At 42.9% G+C, this 12,693-nt stretch overlaps 1 protein-coding gene across 1 annotated transcript in view; it reads right to left on the minus strand.

The window, feature by feature from the left end:
• The window catches only part of snap29 (synaptosome associated protein 29), a 96,920-nt gene extending 84,935 nt beyond the window's left edge, over positions 1 to 11,985 (minus strand). The window contains exon 1 of the mRNA XM_060931817.1: positions 11,857 to 11,985. The gene's annotated coding sequence lies outside the window, so the exon portion shown is untranslated. The remainder of the gene's footprint in view (positions 1 to 11,856) is intronic.
• Positions 11,986 to 12,693: the final 708 nt, after the last annotated feature.

Below are 12,693 nucleotides of genomic sequence, written 5' to 3' on the forward strand. Positions count from 1 at the left end.
GTACAAATTAATGGGGATTAAATCAAAATCAACTCGTACCAGTGCTTGCCATCCGCAGAAAGACCGACTGGTCTAATGTTTTAATCAAATGCTTAAACACACGATTCATAATTTCGTTCACAAGGATGTGCAAAACTTGGATGAATGACTTGAACCCCTATTATTTGCATTTTTGAGTGGTCCCCCAAGCCTCCTTGTGGTTCTCTGCATTTGAATTATTGTATGGATGCAGGCCTCCTGTTGTCTTGGATGTCATTAAGAAAAAGCTGAGGGGTAGAAACCTTCTCCTAGTACAGAGGAGATTCAGCATGTTCTTGACCTGAGAGCAAAACTCCATACAGGAGAATTTTCTACATGCGCAAGAACAGCAATCCTGGCTGGAGAAGCCCAGCTCCAGGAATTTAAATCAGGAGAGAACGCTGAAGTCGTAAAGCATTTAACACTTTGTAATGTTACCATTCCTTATGAACGCTCAAAAGATGCTTAGCATTTCCAGTGTTTTGTCCCATTCTTCCTGCAAAGGTATGCAACAGTACAGGGTTGTCTTTTTTTGTTTGTTTGTTTCAAAATTAACCACACATTCTGTATTGGGAACAGAAGGGACAGACACCCTCTACAAAAGCACCCAGAGAAAACCCACACAGACACGGGGAGAACATGCAGATTCCACACAGAAAGGCCCGTCAGCCACTGGGCTCGAACCCAGAACCTTCTTGCTGTGAGGCAACAGTGCTAACCACTACACCACCATGCCACCCCCTACAGCATATAGATTGGTCAAAAGCAATCTATCACAGAGTATCAGAGAGGCCAAGAGGATGGACAGTGGTGTAGTGCAGGGGTCACCAAACTTTTTTTCTCTGGGGGCCACAATGTCGTTCCTGACTGTGATGGGGGGCCGGGGTCGGGTCAGCTATATAACATAGAATTGTATGACCCAGACAAATATGACCACCAGCAGGCCTCATTTACCCCTTTTCCACCAAATCAGTTCCAGGGCTGGTTCGGGGCCAGTGCTGGTGCTGGTTCACAACTCGTTCAACTTGCGAGCCAGCTGAGAACCAGTTTGTTTTTCCATAGCTCGCGGTGCTAAGGCCAAGTTTACATTAGACCGTATCTGTCTCATTTTCTTCGCGGATGCACTGTCCGTTTACATTAAAACGCCTGGAAACGCCGGGAAACGGGAATCCGCCAGGGTCCATGTATTCAATCCAAATCGTGTCTGGTCCGGTGCTGTGTAAACATTGAGAATACGCGGATACGCTGTGCTGAGCTCTAGCTGGCGTCGTCATTGGACAACGTCACTGTGACATCCACCTTCCTGATTCGCTGGCGTTGGTCATGTGACGCGACTGCTGAAAAACGGCGCGGACTTCCGCCTTGTATCACCTTTCATTAAAGAGTATAAAAGTATGAAAATACTGTAAATACTGATGCAAATACTGCCCATTGTGTAGTTATGATTGTCTTTAGGCTTGCCATCCTTCCACTTGCAAGTGGTAAGTGACGCGCATGCCCGACATGCACTGAGATCACACACACAGCGGCTCAGTCCCAAATCACTGCTCGTGCGCTATACTCGCGCGCTCTGTGAGCTGCGCAGGGCCGGAGTGCGCACCCTCCAGAGGGCATTCGCTGTTCAGGGCGGAGTGATTTGGAGCGCAGGATGCCTGCGGAGCCGAGCGTATCCGTGTATTGGCGTTGCTATGTGCACGCGAATCGTGTATTGGCGTTGCTGTGTGCACACTAATCGTTTTAAAAACGTTAATCTGATGATCCGCCGATACGGTCTAATGTAAACCCCACCTTAGAGAAGACACATCATTACGTTGCTGTATACGTCAGTTACGTCACTACGTTTGCATAAACCTTGGCGAGAATATCGAAGCAAAAACAACATGGAAGAAGCAGCAGCAGCAGCAACAACAATAATAATAAATGACTTCGCGTTTGTACAGCTGCTGCTTCTCGTCGCTTAAAAATGGCGACCTTTCGCGGTCTTGTTATTGTTGTTGGTCTTAACAACTCCGCCCCCCCGCTGATGTAAGCGGTTCTTTCCTCTGGCCCAGCAGAGAGTTGGTGCTAGCCTGGAACGGGTTTTTCTGGCCCCAGAGCCAGTTCCTTGTCAGTGGAAACAGAAAACCCGGTTCCAAACTAAGCACTAGCCCCGAACCAGCCCTGGAACTGCTTTGGTGGAAAAGGGGCAACAGTGTAGTAGAGATTACTAGCCTGGCACAGCCATCCCCACTATTATATCCACACTACTCTATCAACACTTGATTCCTGGCACATATTTGTTTATCTTTACTAGTGGTTTGCAAAAGTAGTAATCGAGTCTTCACACTTTGTTTTAATTTAAAATACCACAGATATTCCATTTATTTATTTTCTAATAAAAATAACATCAAAGCTGTCAAGGTAAGAAACATCTGCCTAGTTGAGGTGATTGACACTGGCAAAGGTGAGAGAAAAATTATAAATTGTAGGTAGGCCTGTTGATAATATTAATAATAATTGTGTGCAGCACTTAATAAAGTTCAAATAAATAGGCCTATAAAATGAATACATTAAAAAAACCTTAAATTATAATAATATGAGCAATAGATCACAGCAGTTGTGCTGTGTCCTGCATGTCATTGCTCTCATCCATGGCCAAAGCAAAAAACTCGAATTCTGACGCTCCCTCATTCAGTTGATCATACACGTTGTCCCCCAAATCTTCAGTTCGCCTGGTCATAGTAGGTGCAGAGAGACTCACCGCATTGAGCGCATCCTTCTTGTCGGGACACACCTCCTCGGCCACAGCAAGCATGCATACTTTAACAAAGTCCCCATCAGTAAACGGCTTTCCATGGGTAGCTAGTAGGTGAGCTACCTTAAGCCTAGGTCACAACCGGACGTATGATTTTTTTGGCCGTGCAATTTTTGATGTTTCCCAAATCGCTGCGTTTTTTTTGTTCATGGAGAAAGACGCACGTTGGCTGTAAGTTTGTCTTGCAACCTGAAAAAAACGTAAGCTCCTGTAGAGTTTGTTTGACATGACAAAGAACCTCTGCGGCCGGTCTGCGGCCAGTCTATGGCTCGAAAATCAGCACATCACACGCGCACCCTCCGTGCGTTTCTTGCGTTTTTTGCACGTAGACCGGCCGTAGGAGCACGTACGGCCGGTTGTGACTGAGGCTTTATAGCTAGCTCAGACAGCAGCCTGGTTGATCTGGGTTTGGCGAAGGAATACATTCTGTTGTGCAGCCAGTCCGCATTTCATCCTCCGAATCCTGTCTTCTCTTGTTTGCCCTCGCAAACTAGCATACTCTTTGTGGCAGGTTTCGTAGTGACGACACATTATATTCTTTGAAAACCGACACACTTTCTTTACATACAAGACAAACTGCACGGTCCTTACACTGAAAAAAAAAAAAAAATCAAAATCAGTGGTCCACTGTTCTTTAAAAACTCTGCACTCTCTGTCAGCTTTTCACTTACCGCTAGCCATTTTGCTGTCCTGAACACTGACAGTTCTCTGCGCGTGCACTGCCTGTCACTGCTTGATCGCGAGCATATGAAGAAAATTCGGAAAATATGAATAGTTCATTTTATAACTAAATATTAAATTTTAATTGATAAAATCAACAAAATACAAGATGCAGACATGTTATTATTTGCCAAAAAGTGATTTAAAAAAAAAAATAGGCCATGACCACTTTTGGGGATTGCCTCATAGTTCAAGTGGTAGGGGGCAGAGGGGCTGGGGGGGCCGGTCAAAGGGCGGTGACGGGCCGGAGTCGGCCCGCAGTTTGATGACCCCTGGTGTAGTGGTTAGCACTGTCGCCTCACAGCAAGAAGGTTCTGGATTTGAGCCCAGTGGCTGATGGGGGCCTGTGTGTGTGGAATTTGCATGTTCTGCATGGGTTTCCTCTGGGTACTTCAGTTTCCCCCACAGTCCAAAGACATGCAGTTAGGTTAACATGGGGCAGCCATGGCCTGAAGTTTGGGCTGAAGTGCTGTTGAGCAAGGCACCTAACCCACAACTGTCCTAACCTCTCCACCTTCTACAAGGGCACCACTGAAAGTGTTCTGACTTAATGATTGTCTGGTTCAGATTTTGCATAGCATCTGAATGAAAACAGCAGGACAGGCTTGTGAGAACAGCAGGAAAGATCCTTGGTGCCCCTCTCCCATCCCTACTGGAGCTCTTCAACCAGCACTGCATCCGCAGAGCCTCCATCATAATCAAGGACTCCTCCCATCCTGATCATGGACTGTTTTCCCTCCTGCCAATAGGAAAAAGGTACAGGAGCATCCGCACCAGAACCTTCAGGTTCCCCAACAGCTCCCCATGTTGTGAAGGTCCTGAATAGTCTTGGATTTGCTATTCAGTCTTGAATAGTCTTGCCCCAGAACCCATGAAATGAATCCCTAGGTTTCAAAATTTCCCAAGAGAGCATGCCCCTGCCCCCCCAGCTCAGGGGTTCTCAACCTTTACTGCTTTGAGACCCACCTATTCATACTTGTAACGAGTCTGGGCCCATTAAAAATGATCCCCAATTATTTTGGCTTATCTATTCTATTAGAATCTAATAATTACTGTAAAGTGTATTAATGGGATGTAACATCACTCCCTGTTAAAGGAATAACTAAATGTAACAAATACATGCATGGGTTGGTAGCTTGTAATATTGAGCACCTGTAAGAAAAGTTTCAGGCACGTCTGACCATTTATGAGAAAGTTGTAAGCGTTTTTGTATTGCTGCTCTAATGCCACCACTAGGCTGGCATGTTGCCTGTTGGAAGGGCGATGTGTGACAGCATTTGGGTGCAAGGCTGAGTGTCGTACTGAATGGGCAAAGCAAAAGTCCCCCCCCCAATTCAAATTCACTATACATCTGAAATAGTGTATTAATGAGATGCAACCCTGACTTACAGACAAACCCAAACTCTTTACCTGTAGAATGAGGCTGAAACTGTGTTATCACACTTGTACGGAAAAAGGCGGAAATATTGCTGGAAACACCCGAGCTGCTTTCCAAATGGTTTCCATAAAGTGTGACATCACTTACAGTACATGGCCATGTTTGACAAAATGGACCATAGCGCCAGCAACATTTCTTCACCAATTTCCTTGAGTATTTCGAATAATGACACGAATAGCAATGATCGTGATAAACAAGCGTTACCATATCAATTGGTTACACACAAGTGAACAATATTTATAGAGTTGTTTTAGTTAGTCATTACCAAGGCTAAATCACTAAAATCAGAGCAAGGCACCAATCATACAACAAACATCAAGCTGCTTAGCTGCATCAGCAGTTATTACGTTTATGCCCAAAGGAAATCAAAATAACGTATCACGCTTAATAAAAAGTTAGGGAAGCCACAAAGGTGGTGTTTTTCTTACCCTTTGAACTTCTCTTTTCCGGACTACTAACTGCGTTGTCTCGTTTGTCTTGTCCGCTTTTTGGCCGAAAATTGTGTGAACCGCATCTGGATTCAGCGCTGGCTTGTATGGTATTCCTAACGCCTGGTGCATCAGGAGTTGTTTGAGTGAAACAATTTTCTTCAACATGTTCTGAGCACATGAGCTGCAAATGTGCTGTTTTTGCACCTGAAGGACCATTCCAGTCAGCCCGTGAGATGTCTGTCCCTGTGCGGCAAATGGCATTTATCCATTACCTTCTTACCTTTTTGTCCTTTGGGAATTGAGGCAGGCTAGTTTTTTCACTTCTGCCATTGCTGCATGCTCCTGTAGCAGGTGGCTGCAATGTTCACATAAATCCTGTATAGTATCCTGTATCCACCCTCCGCTTCCTACCACTATGCTCTCGACTCATTCATTAAAAAAAACTTCAAGACGTCAACAGGCTAGCTTACCGTAATTACCGTGGTAGACAGTCCAACCCCTGTGGCAACAGAGAAAGAGGGTAAATAAACACTGAGAATAGGATAGTGTTTGTTTACCCTCTTTCTCCGTTGCCGCAGGGGTTGGACTATCTACCACAGTAATTACGGTAGGCTAGCCTGGTGACATCTTGTTTTTTTAGGACTGAGTCAAGAGCATGCTAAGCATGCTAACGAGTACTTATGGGCAATTCCATGTAAATATCAACCTCACCATGCAAAAATAAAGCAACATGTAATACATCAAAACCACTCCCAGAGATATCACCTAGGCCTGTATTTTACAGATGTGAATAAGTTGAACCAATTTGTAACCAACCTAATGTGTCACTGTCAGTCTTTCTTTCTTATAATGTAAAACCCAAGCTAAAATCAACTTTGATCATGTACAATTCTATATTATTGCCACAAGCCACAGAAATGTATGCTAAAATCCACAAAACAGCAAAACAATAGCCATCCTAAATATTATTTAAGAACTTTGATAGTTTTAGCTGATATTTAGAGAGTTTTTCAAAGGGTTATGGTGGTTAAATTGCTGATTTTCTAAACATATGCCATGTCTATTTCAGACGCGTCACATCCATAACGGAATTTCGTCACATCCATAACGCTGACTTTTCCTTCTGAAACTCTGCATGAAATACAAAATATTTTAAACAAAGATTTTTTAATATTCACCTTGGACCCCTCTATCAAATGGATATCTCCATTTCGACATTAGGTTTACAATTTCACAGAGTTTGATAAAAATGTACAGTCACCCAAGAAAAGTGATACTTTTTCTGTCACGTCCATAACGCATCTTTTATTGGCGTTTTCTGGCATGCCCTAGATGTACTATGGGAATTGTTCTTGTTCTATCACTTCTCCAGTATGGTACAGCCTTAAAATATGCAACACCTGTTTAAATACTGGGAGACAATAAAACATGCACTGGGTCATTTGTTGCCATTTTGAGTTCAAGTGTCACGTCCATAACGCTGGAATTGCTCTTATGCTGCCAGGAACGTTGAAAAACTCGCACACTTTCCTCTTCGACAGATTTAGGTAAGTCAGATTGCATGCAGATCTGTTTGTAGGTAGTCTAGCAAGGTTACAGTCTGCAGAGGCTGTCATGGCAGCACTACTAGTACCGAGGATATAAATATGAAAAATTGCCTCCCCCCATTCAGTCATGTAGGAGTACGTCAAATGTTCACTCTTCCCTCAGTGTTCATCAACGACATCAGTATTATCTTTCTGCTTCCACTTTTTTGTTAGAAAAAGGGAATTTAAATTTTTTTTCATATAAAACTTTTAATTAAATAATCTCCAGCCAGGGGCAGCTTCAAGTCTTCTTTGCTATGCGGAGCTTCCATGTCTTGCACCCAAATGACGTCAGAGCATTACCGAAAACGATCGAGGGGATTTTTCTGATTGGTTAAAATATTTTCAATGGCAGCATCCATAAAATCATCCATGATGAGGAATTTCTACATAGAAACTGACTTTCGGAGATGGATATCTTAGTTGTGTGAGCTCCTTATTTTCAATTATTCGCAGGAATTGTTAGTTTATATGTCATCTATCTTCATAACTGTATTTTAACCATGGGCTTTCTTTTCCTTTAAAGATGGGAGCCCAGGAATTAAATAAATGCAATAAAAACAAACTGTTTTAATTGTAGGTATTGTATTTAAAAAACTGCATGGATGTGCCAAAAATCAACATCAAACCATCCATGCAGGGCATTCTCCGCCAAAAGGGATTAAAAATGATCCAAAAGTGGAGTCTGGGCCATTAATACAAGAACTTATTGCTATGTTTGTGAACAGCAAACAAGCAAACTATTAAAACCAAGTAGTATGCTCAAAGGAAGTGATATAGAAACCACTCAATAGAATAGATCCTTACAGGCTAACAAGGAAGGATTTTTCCTGCGAGTTGGAAAATTATCCATCAGCCGAGTTCCCCGACATCTCAAACTACCTGGTGCTGCAGACACGGACAAACAGATGAAAACCTGGAAGAGTACAACTTTTTATATGCGGCTGGGTTACAGATCTGGGGATCAGGATACTAAGATGACAATAGACGGATCTAAGTACAGGAAGTGTTTATTAGCAGGTGTGGTATTTACAAAAGCAAAACAAAGAATATTTAAACAGCACTATAAACATGGCACAAAACAAACGTGACCATGATAATACTTCGCAAAGGCTCTGTAAAAACAGCTTTCATATCTGTGCGTGCTGATTGCGCTAAGAACTGGGCGTTTCCGATGATGACTGGGTCCCAAGCATGCGCACAATGCACTCTGTGAGCGCTCATGGCCGCTTGAGCTGCACCAGGCTCAAGCACGTGAAGATGTTACAGTCGCGTGTGCAATATATATTGCCATGTTTGCGAACAGCAAACAAGCAAACTATTAAAAACAAGTAGTATGCTCAAAGGAAGTGATATAGAAACCACTCAATAGAATAGATCCTTACAGGCTAACAAGGAAGGATTTTTCCTGCGAGTTGGAAAATTATTAACACAGTGGTTGTAAGGTGGAAAAATGTGAAAAAGTTCAAGGGGTATGAATACTTTTTCAAGGCACTGGACAGAGAGACAGACATGGAACTGACCTGTGGGTCATTCCATGTCAAATCTCCGAATGCACCCACTCAACCATCTCAGATTTGGCTGAAAAAATTCCAGGAGGTTCACACACTTCCCAATAGGAAAGTTGCATGTTCCAAGAAGATTCAAGCGATATTGAACCAAATCTGCTCTCTTTCAAGAGATCATACCATCCACCATGGTAAACCAATTCTTCGTTTGCATGTGACGTCATAGCTAATTACGCATGAGGCTTTGAACCGGAAGTGGGCCACGTTGGAGGATATACAAAAACTCATGCAGCCCACGTTTACTATCGAATATATGCTCGAGAGGTTGTTATGCTCAAGAATTTATTTTGTTTCTTTGCTATGCCTACTCTTTGCGCTGTAATTGGATGCAGACATAATTCTACTTGAGACAAGGGGACTTTATAAGTTTTTTTTTTTTTTTTTTAATTCCAGCAATTATAAATAAAATCAAGGAGAAAATACAAGAACGTCATCCACGGAGCGCAGACGTCAACGGCTGTCCAACATAAACCGGGCTGATCTCAGCGATGAGAAAGCAAAAACCACACGAGTCTGCAGTGAACATTTTATTAATGGTAAGTGCTACGAACTAGTTATTAATGAAAAACGGCAATATATAAGAAATATTGGATCATTTAATAGCCTGGTCCTGCAGAAACTCGCCGCTATCAAACGTGACAAAGTCATGATCGAGTGCAAGATCCGACAATCCAAGACTTCTATGATTATTTCATTTTAAAAAGAGCTGTATATAATTTTTGATGATGCCACTTTTATTTTGCTTTTTCTTTCCATTTGGGAAATCAGCTGATCTCTACAAGTTTATGGATCCAGACTGGGCTCAAACACAAAATATGGGCCACAACAAAATCAGAGATGATACTAAAGTGGTAGCTCGAAATGCTAGGCTTACAGAGCACAGAAAGAAATGCAAAATTCTTGAAGAATTTTCCCAAATGATCACAGGACTCCGTGTCGAACAAGATTCATGTCAATCCACTACCTCAAATACTGCAGTCTCCTCCCCCGGTGAGTGCTCTTTTATAACAATGTTATATGGCGTGTTAGATACCAGTCTTTTGAAGCAGTCAAAATGATTGTGAAATAGATGATTACAAGCTTCTAAATGTAACTCCTCTTAACACTCTGTGTGTATCCTCCAACATGACGGCGGTCAATGACACAAGCAGTTTTGGTCACGTGGTTACAAACGAAGCCTATTACTTCGTTTACACGTAGCCGGGTATTTATGAAAACGGGTATCTTCTCCTCCCCGTACTAGAAAAATAATTTCGTTTACACAATGCTCAAAAACAGCCAGGGAAGGCTGTCAAAAACATGTCAAACAAATAGAAAGCCAACCAGAGATCTGAAAGCCAAGGAGGAGGGACCGTCAGATCACAATGCTAAAACTCCATTTTCCCCATAACACGGAGAAAACTCCGTTTTCCACTATTTACACGCAAGCATGAAAACGGAGTTTTCACAAATCTCCACTTTGCCCAGAGTTTTCGAAAGCAGCCGTTTTCAGTGACTGAAACCTCCGTTTATGTGTAAATGATGGGTGCAACTGCATAAATAATATTATCCGTTTTTATAGATACCCGGCTACGTGTAAACGGGGTCTATCTGGCTTCACAGGCAGCCATCAGGACAATGGAGTGTGCGCCATTGTAGTAGCCACTCCCAGCGTGCGGCGGTGCCTTGATGTTTATGTGGATTCTGTCTATGCTGCCAACAGAGTTTGGAAAGTTCCACAGTCGTCAAAAATCAGTCGCAATTGCTAACGATTGGGCGACTGAAAGGCGGGGAAGGAACTTTGGCTCCAATACCATCAAGCTTTGCAGACCTTATTGAGGTATTTCACCCACGTGACCAAGTCATGTGACGCTGCCATTTTGGACGGCACGGCTCAAATCAGTTTGAATGCGAGGAAGGCGACAAACGAAAAACATAAAAGAAAAAGGAGCGAGATGCAGAAAACACCTTCACTATCCAGAGACGTAGGGCATTTACAGGGTGAGACATTGCCCGTTATAAATTTGCTGTTACCAGGCAATGACCAAGAACTGTATTATTAGGGTCGGTGTAGTTGTAGCAGTGTACTAGCAGTTAGCTGTTAGCACTAGCTAATGTCAACAACAACAGTAGCTAGTATGTTACTGTAGCAATGTTTACGTTCATTCATTTGGATGACTGTTAAAACCTTTCAGTCTCAAGTTTTTCCTTTACTGGATTTACTAGTTTACTGAGCTAGCGCGCACCGGCAGAGGCTAGCGCGCGCTAGCTCCCAGCTTGCCCGAGCGCGCTAGCTCAGTAAACTAGTAAATCCAGTAAAGGAAAAACTTGAGACTGAAAGGTTTTAACAGTCATCCAAATGACTGAACGTAAACATTGCTACAGTAACATACTAGCTACTGTTGTTGACATTAGCTAGCTTGACGTTCAAAATGGCGGACACCAGGGCGTCACGTGACCATGTGACGTCAGGTGAAATACCTCAATAGCCGACACTGAGACACTTTGTAGCTAGCTGTTCCAGCCTGTTGGCTTCCACCTGAAGCTAAAACTCGAATAATGACCGTCAGTCTATGAGTAATGTCTACGGACATACTGTGCGTACACTGATGCCAAATAAATGGTTGCAAACGATGATGTAAATCTTTAAATCTACCTGCCAACATCTTAAGTGTTGGAAACGCATTTCTTCTTCCATGTTTCTCAGGGGCCGGACAAAAACAGAAAATTCACCCTTCTGCCTTATGGTTATACACATCAATGGTCATACATACGATTTCCTCCGACATATTCTCTCTTTTTGCGTTGTAGTCATTTCAATAAAAATAAACCTTGGACATGAGTTATGAGCACAGGCTACGGCGGAGAGCCTACGAGAACGCATAGGTCAGTCTTAAACGAACCGCAGCGTGCACTTTCAGAGGGGGCATATGCACAAAAATGCTGACTAGTCACTCCTAGATCATTTTGAGGGTTGAAAGGGACTAAATGTCAAAACATCCTAATTTGCTTTCACATATTGGAGTCGACACGCCTAATAGGATTTTTATCACTGACTGAAAACGGAGTCTAAAAATAGTCGCGATATCAATGTACATTTACATAAACATATCTTATTGGGATAACTGAAAGCGGAATTCAACTGCTACTGACGAGGAAAAGGTCAGAAAACGGCAGCATTCAAAGGAAATCGACTGGTTCCCTGTCGAGAACCTCATGATTCACACCTCCTAATGACTTCTTCAGCGACATTTTTTTTCGACACTAGCTTTAAAAAAAACATACTATTGCAATATTAAATAATGCTAAAAGAAGAACCTACCCCTTATCGCTGAATGTAAAGTTTTCAGTGTTGCCAGACTGTTCACAATACTTCGCGGCTTGACGTACACTTTAAGCAACTGCCGCTGCGTTCGGTCGCAACTCGTGATTTCCAACCTCCGAATGGGGGGGGGGGGGGGGGGGGGGGTCGTTGAGGGCACCGACTTCCCACTTCCCGAACACAGCAATACACAGTTATCTGCCTAGGTTGTTGCTAACTAGATACAAAGCAACTGCCGCTGCATTCGCTCGTAACTCGTGATTTCCAACATCCGAATAAGGAAAGAAAAAACAAAGAAAATGTCGTTCCGGGCGCCGACTTCCCATTTCCGAAGTAAATCTAAGGCAGCAAGGCATAATTCACCACAGTTAGCTGCCTAGCTTGTGGTTAACAAAATACGAACACGGAAGTGTCCATGTTTTTTTTTTCCCCCACTGAGCTCGTGATTCCACCCTCAAAATAGGGAGGGAAAGAGGGAATCGTTGAGGGCTTAATCCATCTTACCATTCACATTGTGTGTATTTGGCTTATGTGTTAAACCGTTGTATCGATAAAATTTGCTCTAAGAAAAGTATCTTCTGACTTTTTTCCCTTTCATTACCTCCTTTTATTTTATCAAATTTACCCACATTCTTTACATATCTTTATAGCACTCACCTTCATTGTTATTAGGGCCTGAGCACCGGAGGTGCAAGGCCCTTTTGTTTTCACTCAGATTTGTAGGGCCCAAGGATCGGAGCAAATCCCTATTGTTTTCGGCATGTTTTTTCATTCAGGCCCGAGCACCAAGGTGGGGTCCACAGGTCTGCACCATAAGCCCTATTGTTTTCCACAGGT

Source organism: Neoarius graeffei, chromosome 10 (genome assembly GCF_027579695.1).
Source record: "Neoarius graeffei isolate fNeoGra1 chromosome 10, fNeoGra1.pri, whole genome shotgun sequence".
Classification (NCBI taxonomy): domain Eukaryota; kingdom Metazoa; phylum Chordata; class Actinopteri; order Siluriformes; family Ariidae; genus Neoarius; species Neoarius graeffei.